We start from the raw sequence: 8,883 nt of genomic DNA, 5'->3' as shown, positions 1-8,883 counted from the left end.
TTTATTGAAGAAATAATTCAAGGCAGTAACGATTTAAACAGTACACTGTAAAAGATAAAAAACACAATTTGTTGAGTCAGCTTAAAATAATTTGTTACCCTGCTGCCTTAAAATTTTAAGTTCAGTCAACTAATATAAGTTTAGTCAACTTAAAATGTTAAGTAATGTTAATGTTAAGTCTAAGTAACAACTTAGAAATTTGTGTTTGCTAAACTTAACAGATGGGTAAGTAACCCAGCTGCCTTAAAATTTTAAGTTGATTCAACTCATATATCTAAGTTGTCACTTAGTATAATTTAACATTTCAAGTTGAATAAACTCTTTTTGAGTTGACTGAACTTAAAATTTCAGATCATGTTTTAAGTCCATTTCAAGTCTTATTTTGATGTAACAAAGTATATATCATAAAGTGCTCTATCTAAGTGTGTGAGTTGTTTACTTACTCTTCTTAAATTAGTCTTTCCATTAATGCCATTATATTGTTTATTCAGAATGATGCTGAATGTGCACGAACAGGCGGGATTTACCGCATGAACCTATAACAACCGATCATAACCAGTCATATCCAGTCATATGATGATGGTCTTTTAATATTACCCATAAACAAATAAAGCTTTATGTAAATATTAGGGCTGTCAGTTTAATGTGTTAATGATTAAAATATTTTAACGCAGTTAAGGCACTGGCCCCACCCCCAGAGCTGTACGTCATCTTATATTTCATATAGTTGACTGTTGACAAATATGATGCAGAACAACAACTCCATTAATGCAGTTATGCCCTAAAATTCAAGATTTGGGGGCAAAAAAATACCCTCTGTATGAGATTTTGTCCCATATTTATATCATATGATAAGTGATATCACACGAGTGCTGTTTGTCCCGAATATAACGAATGCAAATATGCTACAGCAGAATTGTTGTGCATCTCCGAGCAACACAGCAGCGTTTAGTTTCTGAATGAATCCGCGTTTTGAACGAATCAGGTTAATCAATGATTCAAAGGCCGTTCATACCATTTATACTGAATATCTGAATGAATCAGCTGTTTGAACAAATTAAATGAATTAATGACTCATAAAGACTTTTACCACCACCTGCTGACAGTTTTAGTTGCTTATTTAGAGTGATATTTCATTAAAAAAATATGGGGAAAAATTTAAAAGGATAGTTCACCCCCAAAAATGTTAATTATGTAATCATTTACACAAACCTAAATGACTTACTTTCTTTTGTGGAACATAAAAGAAGGTATTTTGAAGACTGGTGGTAACAAAGCTGTTTTGGTTACCAATGACCACATGAACGTAAAAAATTATCTTCTTTTATGTTCCATGGTTTATGTTAGGCTGTTGTAGCCTAGGGTTTTATGTGTAATAAATTTTATATTGAATCAAATAAAATATTTCAGTTACACTTTATTTTGATAGTCCACTTTAAACATTCTACTAACTATAAGTCCATTGCAACTACATGTCTACTAACTCTCAGAGCAGACTGTTAGGTTAGGTTTAGGGTTAACAGAATAAGTTGAAATGTACTTGCAAAGTTTAGAAGAGTGTTAGAAGATATTAAGCAGACAGTCTATTAATACTCTGATGACTAATTGACATGCAGTTACTTACTGTTAGTAGAATGTCTAAAGTGGACTCAGCTACTATTTGTAATGTCTACTTCATACTTTCTCATTTAACACAAAAATAGCTTTTGGGGGTATTTTCATAGCCAAATGTAATTTGCGACTAATTAGATTAATTAATGGACACATCATGTAATTAATTAGAATAAAAATTTTCGACCGACAGCCCTAGAAAATTGTAATTTTAATACAGCAAATTTTTAATCACTTCTGTGAAATACACAAACTTTGGTAACACTCAGTCATATATCAGTTTCATCCCCTTCGAGGAAAAAAAGATACGTAACACAAACATCTGTTTTTTGCTCAAAAAAGTTAGTTTTTGGTTTCGCCTGCAGGACAAAATGAAACCTTAGCGTGTGTGCCAGGCAAGGTTACAGCCTGTGTGTACATGCCACTTCCCCAAGTGCCAGAGCAGGCAAGAGCCTGCTGAACAAACAAACCCGCACGAATCTATCAACAAACTCAACAGATACATGAAGAAACAGACACCAAACACGGCTCCTGCCTCACGTGCGTCTCCTCCCCCATGGTGGACACGGGCAGGGGACCCGAAGCTAATCCCCACAGCTTGACAAATGCATCTTATGTGTACGGAACTCAACTGAACTCAAGTACAGGCATGACCTGTTGTAAGGGAAAAAAATCGAGCCATTGATTACCTGTCTCATATTGCATATTGTTAGTATTGCAAAACAAAAGGGGCATGTAGTCGCACATGCTCGAGCTGCAGTAAAAGCTACAACTAAATAGATATGTAACAAAAGCATCCTGAAAAACTTTTAAAGGACTTAATACACAATACAACAATAGCAAAAAGCCTTTTATAACTACACAAAAGGTCAATAGATTCATCTGCAGCCACAAAGCCACACTGTAGATTCGCTAGTGTCATATGAGGGCTGGATGGGAGGGACAGGTTAAGAGAGAGTGAATGAGTGAGAGCAACTGAACAAAAGGAAGAAGACAGGAGCAGAGTGCAAGGCCTGAGGCGGCCGGACTAAATTCCTGTTGTCTTAAATGAGTCAGATAATAAGCTTGTTGACATGAACCAGCAATGACTCCACTACAGAGAAGTGACAATATTAGGCTGTTTTGTTAAACACGAAGACATACCAATACAATAAATACCATTTCGAAAGTCTAATTAAATGGCAATTATGAAAAGCTGGGTTTGCCTTGAACAGGATGTCACTCGATACCTCAGTATTATGGTTGGGCAGGGTTTTTTTTAACCACAATTGGTTGCAACATGCCAAGGTACAACACCTCAAGCTATCATGAAACTTGTTCATTCGGTTTATTCTGACAGTGCTGACAAGACAAATTTCCTGACTAAAAATCGGATCCTTAAAAAAAGCCTTTTAAACCCTTTACAATATTTCTGCATAAAAATGACCCAAACATTATTAGATTTTCATATTCAAGTCCTGAAAATAGACAAAGAATCCAATCAAACAAAGGATACAAAAATATATACTTTAGCATTTATTTACTGAGAAAAATTATCCAGTGTTACATATCTGCGAGTGGCTAAAGTATGTGAATCTTTGTTTTCATTATCTGGTGTTGTAGCAATAACTTCAGCTAAATGTTTCTTGTAATTGCAGACCAATCAAGCACAACGGCTTGTAGGAATTTTAGTCCCTTCCTCAGTACAGAACAGCTTCAACTCTGTGATGTTGGTGAGTTTCTTATGAACTTGTTTCAGGTCCTCCACAACATTTTAATTGGATTAAGGTCCAGACTTTGACTTGGCCATTCCAAAACATTAACTTTGTTCTTCTTTAATCGTTCTTTAGTAAAATGACTTGTGTGCTTGGGGTTGTTTTCGTGCTGCATGACCCACTTTCGCTTGAGTTCTCGGACAGATGTCCTGACATTTTTTCTTTAGAAATTGCTGGTGTAATTCAGAGTTCATTGTTCCATCAATGATGGCAAGCCATCCTGGACTAGATGCAGTAAAACAGGCCCAAACCATGATACCACCACCATGTTTCACAGATGGGATAAGATTCTTATGCTAAAATGCAGTTTTGTCATGACAACTCTCGGAGGGATTGACATGGTAATGTACATGTAAATGTAATTGATCTTGGCGGGATAGATGTGCTACGCTTCTGCTGCAGCAGAGCAAGTCCTGAGACTGGCCACTGCCAGTACACAACATGCTGCTGTAAGATATATTGCTGCTGCACATATAACATATATGAATAACCCCATAGCATACATGAATCACCTCATAGCAGATCTATACAGGTGGAGCTGGGGAAGGCGGAGGGCACTAGTCATATATTTGAATGTTGAGCAGTGAGCTCATTGGCTACTGCTACAGGAGAGAACCAATCAGCTGTGCCATGTGGCATTAGGTCAGATTGAGTTAGACCTATCAGGATTGCACCATCTAGAGTTTCATGCCAGAACTCTGTATTTTGTTCTTTTCTCCAAACATTTTGGTCTCATCCGTCCACAAAACATTTCTCCAATAGCCCTCTGGGTTGTCCAAATGACTTTTAGCAAACTGTAGACGGGCTTTCTTCTTGTTCAGCATTCTCTTGATGGTGGACTCTTGAACATTAACATTAGCCAATGTGAGAACGGTCATTAGTTGCTTAGACTATTACAAATCTTGCTTTTGGAGTTATCTTTGTTGGTCAACCACTCTTCTGGAGGGTAACAATGGTCTTGAATTTCCTCCATTTAAACTCTTTTTAGAGATGGTTTTGTAACCTTTTTCCCAGCCTGATGAGCAACAATAACCCTCAGAGATCTCCTTTGTTCACTTCCACAAACATGATTAAACTTCATGTTAGATCTAAATAAAACCGGGCATGCTCTGACTCTTGATAGTCTTCACATTGAAAACACCTCTGAACAGATAGACTCTAAGTTCACCTTCAAATTAACAGATAAACCTAGAAATTCACAGATATATAATATTAGATCATCATAGGTATCTTATTCCATTTTTCTTCCCTGCTTCACTTTTTTAAACTGGATATACATCTCAGAAATGGCAGACGGTTTGACATCATTGACTTCTGTGTCTTTACTGGACGTTCTGTAAGTTAATCATCTTTGTATCGCTAATGGAACATTGTCAATCATTGGTAAACATCCATCTTCATTAACGTGTCTCTGAACTAATGGTAAATTATGGCTCTTGCACACTTAAAAATAAAGTTTCCAAAAAGGGGGGTTGCCATTAGAAAGCCATTTTTGGTTCCAAAAGAACTTTTCAGTGAACAGTGTTCAATTTCTCAGTGTGAAGAACATTAAAGAACCTTTTACAGAATTCAATTCAATTAAAGAACCCTTATTTTTTTAACAGTGTGGGTGATTTGTGTAATACTGAAATTGTCTTGTAATCACAACAGTGAAAAAGAGATCAAGGGGGAAACATTAAAAAAGAAGTCGCAGTGAGTGTCGTGTTTGCAGCTGCTGTAAGTACTACAGAGAATCTCATCCTCATGGACTGCAGCAGATTTCCCAGTTCTTGCTGTGGGATGTTACTCTTCCACCAAGGCGATTGCATCTTTCTGGGGGACAGATGGTTACATGTGGTTCGCCACTGCAAAGATAATCAGCTGTCCTTCCTGTCTCCCTGTGGCATTGTCTTAGGCCTCTTACATTATTGACACTGCAGTTTGTTGCTCTGGCAACATCTGCAGTCTTCATGCCTCCCTGCATGTTCATGCAGGTGATCAGGAACTCAGCATCTTTCTTCTGCTGTTTTTCAAAGTTATTGCACACTGCCTATAAACTGTTAGTGTCTTAAGGACTGTTCCACAGGTGCATGTGCAATCATTTTTTATGGGTCATTAAACAAGCATGAAAGACAATTAAGTATACGTTTCATTAATCTACTAACTTTTAAGTGCAAGGTTTTTGGACCAAAACTCTGAAAGTTTATTGAATGTCTTGATCAGGTCGTTATTCCAAAATGTGAAAAATATTGTACTTTTAGTTTAGATTTGTAACATTTTCCCTAAATGAAGCACATGGATCAACTGTATTACATAAAGTTATGCCAAGCCCTAACAAATAGAGAAGTTACATATTGGGAAAATACATGCAGACCTGGTGACTGCATGACTTGTTAATAATCAATAGATAAATTAATAGAGCAGAACGTAGTCCTATGCCTGCCAAAGCTGGATCTGTTCAATGTAAGACCAACTGCATATATTCTCTCTCTCCTGATCAGGCACAGAAACGCATCTTAGTGATGTCTCTCTATCCAGAGCATCATCTCAACATGATGAAGTAAAGGCATTGTGGGTATGAGCACCCCTGCTGGGCAGTTATGAAAAATGTAGCACATTTTATTTGTGGGAAGAGATTTATATAGTTTAAATTCTTAGCTGTTTCCTGTTGGGAAAAGACTGAAAAATCTTAAGTTTGGCATAAAGTCAAGACACATGTTAGATAGCCTTGTTAAAGGAATAGTTTACTCAAAATGAAAATTTGCTTAAAATGAAAACCCAAGATGTAGATGAGTTTGTTTTTTCATTAAAAGAGATTTTTGGTAGAAATGCAGCATTACTTGTTCACCAATGGGTCTTCTGTAGTGAATGGGTGCCATCAAAATTAGAGTCCAAACAGCTGATAAAAACATAAAAACATCCACAAGTAATCCACATGACTCCATTCCATCAGTTAACATCTTGTGAAGAGAAAAGGTGCATGTTTGTAAGAAACAAATCCATTATTAAGGCATTTGAACATTTTAAGGTGTCAAAATCCACTGACATATTTGTTTTGGACTGTTTTCACTTGTATACAGTGTTTGATCTGTGCATATTTCTCTCTTGATTCAGATTAGATGAATTTTTCGCTGCAGAGGGCAATATTATCGATAGATGACTTATAAAAACTTTTTGATGGTGGGTTTGTTTATAACAAACATGCAGCTGTTCACTTGAACAAGATGTTAAATAATGCTGGAGGTGTTGTGGATTATTGTGATGTTTTTATCAGCTGTTCAGACATTCATTCTGACGGCACCCATTCATTGCATGGGGTCCATTGGTGAGCAAGTGATGTAATGCTTATTTTCTCCAAATCTGTTCCAAAGAAGAAACTAACTCATTTACATCTTGACCTGATGACCTGAGAATCATTATAAAATGACATCCCATTTACATGGAAACGTATCAAAGAGATACACAGAAACTTGGCCTTTTGCTGATATCTTTGCACCTGTTCTGGTGACAAATGATTTGTTGATGAAATAGACATGCATGGAGATAAGTATATAGTTATTTGTTTATGGGAAGGAGTCATCAATCTGATAAACCTCTTCTGATCTTTGCAGCTGCGTTAATGCCGTCTTACTTTCATCTTTCAGTCAACACGAGCTTAAGCGAAGAGAAAGTGTTCTTTCAAATGTATCCATTTTTTAAACCTCAACCAAACCAGTCATTTAAATCAAGGATTTATTGATGTAAATCTATGAATGCGGTGTAACACTGTGATTAAGCATTAACACAAAAAATGGTATTAAAACAGCTAATCATTCTAGGAATACATAAACTTTGCAGTTTTAATGACCCCAAACTGTGCCATACTTCCTCTTTTGTGAAAAAAGAACAACAAATGGTTTCTTGCCAGGGATTTTTTTTAAAGCTTATCTTGGTTAAACAACAGCTTTCAGTAAAAGGAGCGGTCCAGTTTTTCCATGGAACTTCCAAGTTATTGTGCCAGAACTCCTGTGACATTTAATAAGCTGTTGGGGGTAACATTTCTACACTTGATCTCATAAAATACCAAGATGATGAAAAATGCATACAAGCACAATTACTTACTAAAGTCCAAGACCCCAAACAATATTCAGATTTGTTGTCTCATGGCTTACCTCATACTACTGGTCCCCCTCCCAATCTTGGTCTTGTGGTTACAGTCTTGATTTAAAACACATTCTCTGGTAATATAGCTCAACTGAGTTCATTTATCTCTAAATGACAGTTTGTCAAATTAAGGTCAAGTTATTGCAGTATTTTCTGGCATAGACTGCAGCAAGTGTGGGCTTGTACTGCTAACAATGTATGCGAGATAAGATTAATTGTAACATCAACGTCACTGTTTCGTAGAGCTATATGTAGTCAGGAAAGTCACAAAGATCATCGAAACTCATCCAGCCTATTTAACCGCCTTTATCAGACACTTCTAGACTTCTAGAGAATGTATGACAATAAAAAGAAGAGCAAAAGACCCGCATCTGTCCCGCATCATTATGGATATCAGGGTTTAAATCTTGAAATATTAGGAAAGCATTCCCATATGAGAGATCAGGTTCACTGGTAGGTTATAGAAAGCAATGCACAAAACTATTAAGTGCAACATTGATTTGTAGACCATGTTATGCATCAACCTTTAATAAAGCACATAAATCAAATTATTCAGGCAGAATGACTGAAATCAGTCATAATAACCCATTTAACTCTTCAAGAAAAAGTAAAATATTTGTCAGTAAGGGAAAAAAACCTTAAAATGCCAACTCTAATGTCATGGTTTTGCATAGTAACAAAAAAGGTTTAGTTGAAAAGTAGATTAAAAAGAAAGAATACATATCAGATTCTCTTTCTAAGGAGCTCACCTCAGCTCCTGACCTTAAACACTAGGCTAAAATGTAACTAAGATATAAAACAGTAAATCAACAGTGTTATTTCACAACATTCATACTGATTAGGATTAAGGAATTTATGTGGAATTTATTAACACTGATTTTATCTGTCTGAATATTTTTAATTGTATGTCTCAGATTTCCAGATTATTGGAAACAAAGACAAATGTGACAATAACTGTGAGACGTTGATTATGCTGGGGCGCCTACAGTGCAGTGCAGCACTGCCACCTACTGTTAACACCTCGAAACAGCGCCTATAGTGTAAAATAATTTCGTTTGTGAATGTCTATCTAAACTGTGTGATGGTGTTCAAATAATATGATTGTGACACATGCATTAAAACAACACAATTACGTGTAAATAATATGAAAAAAACAAACAAACTTGTAGTATTCATACCCTTGATTACAGCTACCAGTATCGCAGGGACTAACCAAGAAAAAAGGAAACATACATTTATATACATATACAATTTTCTAAATTTCAAGGTCAGTGCTTAGTCCTGTTTGACAATATCCTAATAGGAGTAGAAGGACAGTATATTTCATAAATTAATTGTATTCTAAAGCACAGTATAAAAAATTAAATGAGATCTTCGAAAAATAACTCAAAATTAG

The sequence above is a fragment of the Labeo rohita genome, chromosome 15 (genome assembly GCF_022985175.1).
Source record: "Labeo rohita strain BAU-BD-2019 chromosome 15, IGBB_LRoh.1.0, whole genome shotgun sequence".
Lineage (NCBI taxonomy): Eukaryota > Metazoa > Chordata > Actinopteri > Cypriniformes > Cyprinidae > Labeo > Labeo rohita.
Note: the sequence above shows the minus strand (reverse complement) of the source record.